Source organism: Mus caroli, chromosome 6 (assembly GCF_900094665.2).
Source record: "Mus caroli chromosome 6, CAROLI_EIJ_v1.1, whole genome shotgun sequence".
Lineage (NCBI taxonomy): Eukaryota > Metazoa > Chordata > Mammalia > Rodentia > Muridae > Mus > Mus caroli.
Window position 1 is genome coordinate 94787126 of NC_034575.1, and position 13135 is coordinate 94800260.

Sequence of the window (13135 nt, forward strand, 5' to 3'; positions counted from 1 at the left end):
ACTCTGGGTAACATGTACTAATGGGTTAGCTTTTACCTCTTTGTCCCCATCCATATCTCTCTCCAACTTCTCTTGATCTTCTTCATCATGAAATGAACACTTATCTGCCACTATAACCCTCTGTCATGATGTCCTAAATCAATGGAGTCTATTGAGTATTGACCAACCCTCTAAAATCTAGAGCCAAAGTAAAGCTTCTTTCTTTAAGTTGGTTTTCTTAAGTATTTTGTCACTAACACAGTGAGGAAGATCAGATTTCATCGCAATGTAGAGAGTAATCTTGAATATTTGGTGTCATGACGTAGAATCTCCTCCTATCTGTACACACACCACTGCTATTGATAGATCTGCCATTTTTAAATGTAAACATCTTCACAGCTGACAAAAATTAACAATGATCCCTTAGTAACCTCTAATACTAAGTTCATGTTCATATTTCTTTTAATTTTTTTCAAATTTCTATTTTATATGTGAGAGTGTTTTCCCTGTGTGTGTGTGTGTGTGTGTGTCTGTCTGTCTGTCTGTCCATCCAATGTAGTACATACCTGATGCCCATGAAGGTCAGGATATATTGCACTCTCTGGAAGTAGACTTACAGATGGTTGTGAACTACCACATGGGTGTTGGGAATCAAGCTCAGGTTCCCTGCAGGAACAAGTGCTCTTAGCTGCTGAGCCATCTCTCTAGCCTCCACACATTTTCTTGCTTGTCTCTCTGTCTCTCTGCATTCAGTTTGTGGGAATCTGATTCCAAATGAGGGCTATGGCATTTGGCAGATTGCCCACATCCTGGATCTGACTGATTATTTTCTCATGCTCTTATTTTATTTATTCGTCTATCTGCCTAATTTCCTGTGGGCAGGCTGTTAAACCCAGAGACATGGTTAGGTTTTTCTTCATGCAAGATCTTTCCGGGGAGGGCTGTGCATCTCTTCTTGCATTACAGCACGTGGTTTGTGGTTATTCCCCATTCAGTGATGCTAAGATTGATCAAGGATGCTGTTGACTGAAAGTGGTAGTAGGGTCTGGGTTGTTAAAGATATTCCTGCCTAGCTAGTGGCTCAATTTCATGGGCAGTTTTGGCTATCTGTCTAGGGGGAGGTTAGATTACAGTTGCTGATGAACAGCCAATCAACCTCCTGACTACACACAGGAAGATAGATGTTTCTGTTTTTATCAGAACCATATAAGGCCCTGCACTGGGGATGACATTTCTTATTCCACAGTAAATGCAATGGATCTGGAAGGAGAGACCACTAGTACACAAGTTGTCACGTCATTCTATTGCTAACATGAAATTAACCTCTAAAAGCAGATTGAAATCTGGGGCAAGCTCAGGCAAGGCCAGAGTGAAATCATATATTTCGAGGAACCTATGTTATACACAGAGTTTGGGACTCTACAATTTTTAAGTTTTTGTTATGTGTTTTAAGAAAAATGGCATTTGGAGCTTTGCATTGAGGCCAGCCGATCACTGCGTAAAGATCCTAAAAACAAAAGCTGGATGAAAGAAAAGTAAACAAACAACAAAACAACTGCCTGGAACTGCCATTGTTGGTGAGACGCTAGGGGGTCCATGGATGGCAGCAAAGCCCCAAGGAAGATGAAATTGAAATCATCTGGAGTTCCCATCCAGCTCACTTTCAGGAAAACCTTGAAGCAGCCCTATGCAGCCATCAAAATAGATTTGTAAGAATTCCATTAAAGGCTATCTAAATGTCCAACCACAACTTTTCATCAGCAGTGCTGTTGACATGGCCCCTGAGTCAACAGTTTGTTGTGGGGGACCAGGCTGCACACAGAAGGACTTTAGTAGCATCCTGACCCCCATGCACCAGATGCCAGTAGCAAAAATCACTAATTTGCACAAAGCAGAGACGTAGCAAAGACTTTACCAAATGTCTGTTGGGAGAAAGGGAGAAGTCCATCTCTACATAGACAGCAGGACTTTGCAAAACTCTTTCACAAATTGCCAGGATTTCAGTTCCTAGTGGAGTCATGACATTGAGACAGGTATCATGGACCTGCCTGTAGACTCACTGTGAAGATGGGATCTGAAGTCAGAATTCCTGGGAATACATTACAGCTCTGCCTATGGAAGATGGATCTACTGCAAACTTGGGGTGTGCCTGTTCATGGAACCCATGTATACTGAAAAAGTGCAGTCTGGGTCCTATTCTCTGTTTACTGAGAACAGTTTGGTATCTATCATCATGATGACCATCATGGTTGAATGTCAGAGGTGTGGCCCAGAGCAGTCAGTGGTGGTCAGTAATTTCTAAGTGACTTCTGAAGCCAGAGGGAGAAATCAACTAACTGGAAGCAAGCTAGACATAGTATTGGGGATTTCCTCTGGCTTTATTAATCTCTGTCTTATGAATCTAGTCTGGGTGATTCATATAGTTGGTCAGTTACCCCATCATAGTGCCTCTGTCCTTTTTTGGTTGGATTATTTTCATGTAGCAAAGTATCAAGGTTTGCCCATGTTTCAATTTGTGTTTAAGGTTACTTCTTTTGAGCCTTAATAAACAACCCGTCATTGTTTGCCTAGATCACATTTTGTTTGCCCTTTCATGCATCAGCAGGACTTGGGTCCCTTCTACTTCTTGACTCCCATGAGTCATGTGGCTATGAACATGGCTGGAGGAACACCCATGCAATTCTCTGCCTTTGCTTTTTCTAGATATGCACACCAAAAAAGCAAGCCTACTGGTTCATAGAATAATTCTTTACTCAACTCTCCCAGGAACCTCCATGACACTTGCTGCAGCTGTGCCATGTTACATTCCTACTGATAATACCTAAGAGGTCCAATTTAACCACATCGTCACCAGCACTTGATCTCTGGGTTTGGAGAGTGTGTTTATGTTTAAAATAGTATCTGTTAATCATTATAAAATGGTGTCTCTCTATTCTGACTTGCAAGTTACCTGGTTAGAAGAGTTTGAATAACTTTTCATGTGTTGGTTGACTCTGTGTGTATGTGTGTGTGTGTGTGTGTGTGTGTATTTCCTTAATGATATAACTTATTAAGTGTTTGTTATGTGTTTTGGGTCATGAGATATGTTTTATAAATTTTTTCTATATAATTTTATATAACTGTTTTATTTTATTTGTTTGTTTTATTTTATTACTCTATAATTTTTTCTGTATGTATGTCTGTGTGCAATGTATGTGCAATGCCTGTGGAGGCCTGTAAAAGACATTAAGCCACCCTGGAATTGGAGTTACAAGTGGTTCGAGCTGTCATGTGGATGTTGGAAATTGAAGCCAAGTCCTTTCCTGAAGACAGAGCCCTGTCTGTTGTCTGTTGTTTTATTACCTGTGACTTCAGGCTTCATGGTTGGTGAGTTAATATTTTATTTCTTAATGTTGTTTGTTTTGCAAAATCTTTTTGAGCTACCATTTTCTCAACTGCAAAATGTTAAGAGTAAAGTGGATAGTGAATAGATGGAATTATTTCCTGAGTAGAATACTGCAGACTTGATATAGACTAAGGGTGTCAGTCCATCAGAAGACAGCATGAGTTAGCATTGGTAGCAGCAAAATTAATGAAATGCCACTATGGTAGACAGACAGCTTTCAAATAACCCAAGTGGTGGAAGAGACATCTCTGCTCCCACTTGACAGAAAGCATTTGCTCTGGTCCCTAAGGGCAGGGGACAGCAGGAGGATATGGCACTGGGAGTCCTCCCTAGAGCCCCTGGGCAAACCCCGACTGCACACTTCACATGATGGCCTTCATACTAAGCTGTACTTGGAAAGTTGGTATTGGCCATCTGGCTAGCAGTAAATCCCTTAGATGTCAGTGCCGTTACACTCTAGCCAGCAGCAGCTGGAAGCCAACAGCAATTGGAGCACCTGAGCCTACAAAGGTTCCACAGGGTACTTCTAGAACTGGATTCTCACAATGTTTCTTGGGCTGTTTGATTTCCTAGGAAAAAAATGTCATTTTGAGAGCTGTGAGGAGTCCCCTTACTGTCTGGACTGTTTTTCTTGCTCATCAGCTAACCTGGTAATCAGAGGCTATATCCATGGACTTCCTTCCCCATCTTTTCCCAAGAGCTTTAGGTAGCTATTAAAACCTGAACAAAATCCTTGTGGGGAAACATTGAGAGTCTGAAATAAGAGTTGGGAGGGTGTGGGCATGAGCTAGAAAAGGCAGAAGAAAATGAAGACTTTCCGAGTGAATGGTGTGATAGAACAAAGCATTATTAATAAAGATTTGGGCATTGATTCTATGACTCCCTGACCTGCTGAAGAGAATTTTGAAATTGCCAAGCCAATTTCTCTTCCTTTCTTCTAAATTATATGGGCTCTTCTAGAAGAGAGTGGCCAAGGTAAGCTGTATAATAAAACCTAAGAAAGTGGTGATTCAGGAAGAAGAGAGAAGAAAGTCACAGGCTAAGGGGTTGAGGAAGGGTTTTTGTTTGTTTGCTTTCTCCAGAACTTATTAAGGAATCTCCGAGGAATTGTTGGGTAGGAGTAAGATAGTGGAAAAGGAAAGAGAATTTGGATAAGTGTTGCTCAAATACTTGGGTTCTCGTTAAATGGGACTTCTAACAATTTCCCTATGGCAATTGAACTGTCTTTTCTCATTTCTTCCATAAAACTGAGCAATATAGGAACCTCAGGCAAGTTAAGATATAGCCAACATAGGTTTTATAAAAACAGGAGGGTCCAATGAGACCTCCTCAATCAAGCTGGCCCTGTGTCCCGTTTAAATGTGTTAACAGCATGAGCTAGGCTTTAGCCAGCCCCATCACCTTGTCTCTATACTGTCATCCACAGAGCAGCGATAGCAAAAATTTCTCACAGATAAAAGTATTTCATAACTGTATGAAGAATTATTCTGTAATTGCTGTTCATACTATCTTTAGGAGTCTTAGAAGTTGAAATATTACATAACTGTACTGAAAATCTCATGGTCCATGAGTAGGATTGCCAGACAAAATACAAGATGCCTTGTTAAAACAAAATTTTAGATAAATAACAAATGCCTTTTCATATAAGTCTGTCCCAATTATTGCATGGTATATACTAAAAGTGTATTTCTAGTTTATTTACTAAAACTGGAATCTGCAAAGAATGCTACCGTGACTCAAACTCATGTGTTTTTTTTTTTCCAGTGTTACATCCACAGTCTTTTGCCTCTTGAGGACTGAGCAGAGCTTTAGAGTGGAATGAGCACTGGGTGCTTCATAGCCACCCCACAGAAAGATCAGAAAGAGCCCTGATGGGTTCTCCTGAGTGTATAGACAGGGTGAAATGCAGCAGATGTAGGTGACCCAGCAGACAGGTCGCCATGTTATAGAAGAGGAAGACTGAGGTTCTAAGACACTTAACCCAAGACCCAGTGGATGGAAGGGACCTTTTCAGACTCAGGCCTATGCCCTACTACTAGGATCTGTGACTTTAGTCTCAGATTGTCTGAGACTGGGAGGCTTATAAAGAAAATGGATTGGCTTAGTAGACAGTTTTAGAGGCCGTGAAGTTAAAGGGCATAACTTTGGCAACTGTTTGATTTTAGTGAAGGCCCTTTCAGTGTTTCTAACGTGGTGGCGGGTGTCACATGGGAAGACAGAGCAACCAAGCCAGAAGAAGTCGCTTCTGCAACAAAGCCCCATCCCATCATACACAGTATCCCTCATCTACGAATGGATGAACCTACTCGTGCAAGCAGATAACGTGTAGCCCAATAGCTTCTTGGAGGCCTCACCCTCAAATACTATTACATTTGGCAGATGGGGGTGGTCAATGGAAGATGTGTGGCACAAAAATGGAAGGGGAATGTGGGGACATGGAGTTGGGGGATGACAGAGGGAAGAAGCCACCCAAACTAAGAGTGTATGGGAATGCCATAAGGAAATCTGTTACTTTGCAAGTTAAGCAAAAAGATTTTAAACCAATTAAAACTAGTTGAGACTTGAGGGAACAGGTCTTCAGAAGCCAAAATTTGGGGGATTCATTTACACTATAGATATCAACTTCTCAGAGCAGGTTTATTGCAAAAGGTTTATGACATATAAACAAGACAGCCAGCCCACTGTTACCAGGGAGTCTCTAGAAGGGTGCCAGGTCTATGCAGGCAATAGAAGGATGGCCTGTTCTCTGCCAGGCCTAACCTTATAGACACCTAATAGGCTCCAGTACATAGAGGAGGCAGCTGGTGTTTATCCACCGCATGTCCCTAGGACAGCTGCCAGCACTGCACTTATGAAGGGAAGGCGGCACAATTCCCCGCTTTATTCCTGAGGCTGATAGCCCAAGCCATGTGACCTGTGTACAAACTCCACATGACACACAAGCAGACGTGTATCCACCTTAGTTCCATCGAAGCCAGATGCCGCTTACGGATTGTTCCATATTTATTTTGAGAATGGAATCTCTCTGTTTGACAGGGCTCTGCGAGTAGATCAGAAATGTGGAAAACAGGTCTTGTGATCTTGTTTTCAACGCTTCTCAAATGCCACTGGCAATGCTCATTTTGAGCATCCACTCATTCAGCTGAGGTAGCCTGGAAGAGTCTTCATATCTTAAACCCAAATATAGAGGGACCCCTGGGGAACGAGGTCTATCCATTGATGGCAGGAATTTTGCTTTAGGCTGCTAAGTGAAAATTGGGCAGGCCTTTCACTCAAGAGACTAAATGCTTACTTACAATGACCCTACCAGGTACTGGGAACACTGAGACATAACTGTTTAAGACCCTGAGCCCATCAGAAAACACTGATATTTACATTACAATTCATAAGAATAGCAAAATTACAGTTATGAAGGAGCAACGAAAATAGAATACTTTTATGGCTGGGGAGTGGGGGTCACCACAACATGAGAAACTAGAACGACTGGTTTGGGCTCTCATGTTTATAGGACATAAGAACGCCCTCTCTCAAAACTAATAAACCCTGTACAGGTTAAATATCCCTTATCTGAAATGCTTTTAAAAATATGTTTCAAATATAAAAGAGTCTTTGATTTTGGATCTTCAGGTTAGGATGATGACCTTAGGTTTTCTTAAGTTGAAAACACACTAGAGTCATCTGAGGAGAGGATTGTAATAGAGAAAACGCCTCCACTGGACTGGCCTGTGGAGAAATTTTCTTGACTAATGCAGAATGGCCCAGCCTATCTGGATGGTGCTATCCCTGGACAGATGGTCCTTAGTTGTATAAGAAAGCAAGCTGAGCCAAATATAAGAACACTGACAAGCAGAAATCCTTCATGGCCTCTGCAACAGCTCCTGCCCCCAGATTCCTGCCCATCCCACCTCGGTGATGGACTATTATCTGGAAGTATAAGATGAAAACAAACCCTTTCCTTTCGAAGTTGTTTTGTTCATGGTCTTTATCATAGCAACAGGAAGCAAATTAAGACCCATCCTGTATTACAGTTGGAAAAAAGAATAACCAAAATTATTGAAATATGAGAAAATAAGCAGGAAAGAAAACTGGGGTTGTTGAATGCATGCTCTTTGAATTTTGAGGTTTTCTAACTCTCATCAAGTTTGCTTAACATAGGGCATACAGTCCTATGTATGTATGAGAGACATGGGATAAGAGGACGGGAATTTTAATTAGCTAGCCTTCTACATTTGTTAGGAAATCTGCTTTCATTTCACAAATCTAATACTTTCTGTCCTAACCAGTACTTATTTAGTTAACGGTAATAGAGACTCATCTCAAGGTGACTTAAGCTAAAATAGAATGTTCTTTGGTCATTGCCTTAGTTACTTTCTACTGCTGTGACAAAATGTTATGACCAGGGCAACTTATAGGAGAAAAAAAAAGGCCTTTAATAGATTCTTATGGTTCCAGAGGGCTAGAGCCTGTGACTTTAATGGCAAGAAGTATGGCAGCATGCAGACAGGCCTGGCAGAGGACTAGTAGCTTACATCATAGTCACAAAGTATGAGCTGGAAATGGAGAAATTAGAAATGGCTTGGGGTTTGAAACCTCAGAGCATACCCTTTGTTACACACCTCCTCCAATAAGGCCCCACTACCTAATCCTTCCCAAACACTTCTATCAACTTCAAACCACACATTGAAAACTATGAGCCTGTAGGGACTGTTCTCATTCAAACTACCATAGTCATCAAACAAAATTGTCTAGAGAGGCATTTGCAGTAGAGTTGAAGAATATTCTTCCACTCTCTGATTCTGATAGAATTTGAAAAACTAAGGAACTTGTGGCTTTTATTCGTCTGGGAGAAAAGAGGCTTCCCTTTTCTGTCAGTTCCTACCAAGTTCTCCATACCTGAGTTAGTCAAAAGTACTGATTGTCATATCCAAGGCCCGGGTTTTTTTGTTTGTTTGTTTGAGCTTTTTTTTTTGTTTTTTTGTTTTTTGTTTTTGTTTTTGTCTGTTTGGGGTAGGAAAACTGTAGCAGAATAACAAGGACAGAGGACAGAAGGAGCCATCCAAGATGATTTCTAGGGAGGGCTAAAGATGAAACTCTAGCAAGCAATAGTGCTCTGGCCTGGGTATGGTTTGTCCCCTTGTCCAAAGATCATGAACTAGAGGCTTGGTCCTCAGCACAATGGTGCCAAGGTGCTTACATCTTTAAAAGGAGGGGCCTAGGAGATCATTAGGTCATTGCGAGCATGGGAGCATCATCCTCTGGTAGACCCTGTTTGGTTCTTCTGAGGGGGTACTGTTACAAAACAGACAAATCAGAGTCACCTCTTGTCTCTGGCTTCCCATCCCAGCATGGTGCCTGCCTTCTCCTTCCTGTAGCTCCATGCTATAATGCAACCAGGAAGATAGACAGGAGAGACTGGAGGAAGTGGGCTGCCTTCAGCCTCTCAACTGTAACCTAAATAAACACCTCAGCCTCAGGAATGTTATTGTATCAACAGAAAATGAGCGGATGCATTGTTGCAGCTTTGAAAGTAGCCCCAAACCTGAATGGGGCAGAAATCAGGTTTCTCACAAGCACTTCAAATGACCTCTGTCTTCTACATCCATCTCATGTACTGTCTATCATGTCTGCAGAACATCACTGAACTGTGTTAATTCAAATGCTTTAAACTGTTGATTTCCAAGTGAGAACTGACATTGACCTGTTAGATTATATATTAATCTTTGAAACAAAAAAGAGAGAGAGTTCATTTCAAAAGCCAGCTTCACCCCTCAGTAGCTCTGTGTGACCTAGAACATGTTACCTTTTTTTTAATCCTCAATTTCCCACATTTAAAACAGGGGCAAGCATAGCACCCTAGGGTTTTTTAGAAATGAGACTCATGCATGATGTTAAGTATAAACCCAGCTCTCAGCGAGAGCAGAGATGACTTCTGACACTCTGATGTTTCTCTCATTCCATAAATAAATGATGCAGAGAAAAAGAATTCAGGGTAATAGCATGTTGACTCTTACCAGGCCAGGCTACAGAGTGTCCAGGACCTAATGTGCCCTGAAATCTTGGATCCTCTCTTTCAAAGATGATTGAGAATTTGAAGGCAGTGACTGCAGAGCCTTAAGCCAACAGTGAGACTGACTCTGCTGCACAGGCCTGATGCAGCTGCAGTGGGCAGACCTGTGAGGATGGCTCTCTTTCTCCATCGTTCTTTCCTTTCAGTAAAGAATGTGAAAGCAGATTGTTTCCAAGTATGGAGAAAGTAATGCTAGTCGCTTAAGGTTTGCCTTCTAGAACAAAGCCACAGAGCACAAGCTCTCTTCTCATTCCCTGCTGGGAGTGGGGATGAGAAATGGACCCATTCCTGGGAGATGCCACTTCCAATCAACTTTAAGGAGGTGTAGAAGCAAGGGTAACTGCTTTGCTTTGTTTTGTTTTTTTTCTAATTTGGATGGGAAGCCTTCTGGAAGATGGAAGACAAATGAGAGAATGGAAAGGGATTTTCAGAGGGATAGCATTATAAATAGCTCTGAAACCATAACAAAGTGAAGCCAATAAAAATGGATGTAGTGCACAGCCCAAGATTCCACCAAGATTCTCTTTCAACAATATGCTTTATTAATAAATCAGTTTTGTTTGCTCCATTAAGATCATAAAGCCAGCTATTTGTGCTTGGGTTAATGTCATTTTTGTCTTCACTGGAAGAACCGAGTTGAGCAGCAAAAGAATTATTTTGATTTAAGAGGTTTAAAAAATACATTTTTGAAAATTTAATTCTTATAAATTGAATGGAAAAAAAAAAGAAACTTTGTTTAGACTCAGCTGTGGATTATCTTCTATTTCTACAACACAGGGAAGATTCCAAACGATTCTTCCCATCTCCAGCAGCCTCAGATAGAAAGCTCTCTTTCTACCCCATCATCCAAATTGTCCCTGCTGGTGGCATTAGGGTCCCCACTCCAATTCTAGGGCTAGGAACTGGACCATGCCTTCCCTCCGATGGCAATTTGGTCTTCCCTTTTTAAAAATTGCCAGTCGTGAGATGTGATGCTCCTTAATCCATTTGAACATCAAAGACACATTCATTTACAACCCAAGATTTAAGAAGGAATGAGCTGCATGGTATCTACTTTCTCTTCCCAAGTGCTAGAGTGGCAGTGAAGACAGGGAAGGACAAACACCCAGAGTTCTGAATGTTTCTCTAAAGCAGCCAGGCAAGAATCCTCTGGAGGGGCTGGGAAGGGGATTAGATCCTGGGCAGGGTGCAAATCGTAAAGCAGAGCATGAAAAATGTACTGAGATCTCCCCAGGGGCTATGGAAATGTGATGAAATGTTCATGGCCTCCACTTCAGATGAAGAGTTTGCAAGGCTGGTGTTCCACTGCCACACTTGATGTGTGTTTGTCCACGCTGATGCCCCCTCTAAGGTCTCATGGGCTCAGACGAATCACAGTTCAACTTACTTCGGGGTTAAATTTAGAGAGAATAGAAAGGAAGTTTTGCAGCAGTCCCAGATGTTCCTCTTGCCATGCATATCCCCAAGAAAAGGAACTTTTTATCTAATAGAGTCTGGAAGGAGAAGTTTGAACAATACAGGAGGGAGGGGGTCTTATTCTCCATTCTCCTCTGTCAGCCTGCCCCAGTGTGTATCTAAATTGCCATGGCAGGGTTTTCCCCATGAAAGGAATCATAAAGGAATCCAAGGCCTGGGGTCTTGGAATGTGTGCTTCTAACACTGCTGTAACAACAGCATATTATCCTACACTGTTTCGTTTGCAACATAGATGACAGTCCTTTTCATACATGTAAGCCCTCCCTACAGCCACTTCCTATTCTCAGGAGGCCTAGCATCAAGCTGACACATCCTGCACATAGTAGACCTCTCTTCCCTGTGTTTTCACTCCCGGCAAGTTCTGTATTACTTACTCTCTTGTTGCTATGACAAACTTCCTCACAAAATGAACCTAAGGAAGAAAGGGTTTGTTTGGACTCACAGTTGAGGGTCTGGTCCATCATGGCGTCGGTGGCTTGAGTGGCTGGTCAGGAAGCAGAGAACAGCAAATGTTCTACTCAGCTCTTCTCCTTTTTCATTCAGTCAGGAAACCCAGACCACAGAATGGTACAACCCACATGTATGGTGGCTCTACCTACCCTAATTAACATAATCTAGAAAATCCCTCACAGACATGGCCAGAAGCTTGTTTCTATGGTGATTATAAATCCTATCAAGTTGACAGTCAAGATTAACCATCACATGGGCAATGGTACACTGAAGGTATTAAATGGAAAGTTCCAGAAATATGTGTTTCATAATTTAAAATTAGATGTCAATCACATTGTGTATACCACCTGCCCCCTAGGAACTAGTAACTTGGTAGCTGCCTCCACTATCAAATGACCATAAGCAGTAATGAAGATATTTATTCAAGTAATCTTCATATATTATTCTAAATTGACATAGGGCTCATTTTTCAGATGATATATAAAAACATTTTTTAAAAATCTACATACAGTATATGGGATAAAAGAATGGTTACTGCATAATGTTTTAGTACCTGCACATATTATGTAATATTTACAAACATTTCCACTGTCCAAAACATTGAGCATTTCTTCCAGGTGAAACATTCAAAATCCTTTAATCTAAAAGTTTGAAGTATACAGTTCATTATCATTCTAAGCTCTGTTCTGAACTGTGGCAAATCAAAACCACAAGGAACCTTAACTTAGGAATCTAACCCTGCCTCACAGAGCCAACATAATGACCCCTCATCACCACACCACAGATATATGCAGGTATTATTATACTTCATCTCCAGTAAGGTGTACTTGGCATAATAAGATATTTTGGGAGGATATTTATAGCTTCCCATTCCAGTAGTTCTTGCATAGAATCAAGTTACCTACCTACCTTTCACCTTGCCTAGTTTACAAGTTCAATTTTATCACAGAGATGTATGTATTTAAAAAATTATATGAATGATATTCTGTAGCATCATGCCATCAGGCATCCACTGGGTACCTTGGAGCAACTCTCTTGCAGGCTGTGAAGGACTCCTGTTGGTTAGGTTAGAACTAAGGTCAGCATCCTATGACCTTCTCTTAGTTACTGTTCTATTGTTGCCAAGAGACACCATATCCAAGACAATTCTTATAAAGGAAACTATTTAACTGGGGGTAGCTTCCACTTCTAAGGGGTTAGTCTATTATCATCATAGAAGGGAACATGACCGCATACATGTAGGCTTGGTGGTAGAGTGGTAGCTGAGAACTTTATATCCTGATCTACCGGCAAAGAAAGAGAGACTGGGCCTGGTATGAGCTTTTGAAACCTCAAAGCCCACTCCCAGTGACACACTTCCTCCAACAAAGTCATGTCTTCTAATCCTTTCAAACAGTTCCACTCCCTGCTGACTAAGCATTCAAATATGTAAGTCATGGGAGCCATTCTTATTCAAACCGCCGCAGACCCACACATCAAACCTGATCTGCATCTTATTCATGTCAATAAAGCTTTATGCGAATACAGCCACACGTCTTTGTTTATATAACATCTTATTCCTACCCTATAAGGTCAGACATAAATGGTTGCTTCAGAGGAATATAACACTCAAAGTCAGAAATATTTGTTCCTTGACCCTTTAAAGAAGTTGTTTGAACTTAGAGCTTATAAAATAATCATAGCTTATATTTCTGAAAGGTTATGGGATATTTGAAATTGGACCTTGTGTAGTTTGTGCATCTTCTGATGGGATTCTTTCAGCAGCTCTGGGGACTGTG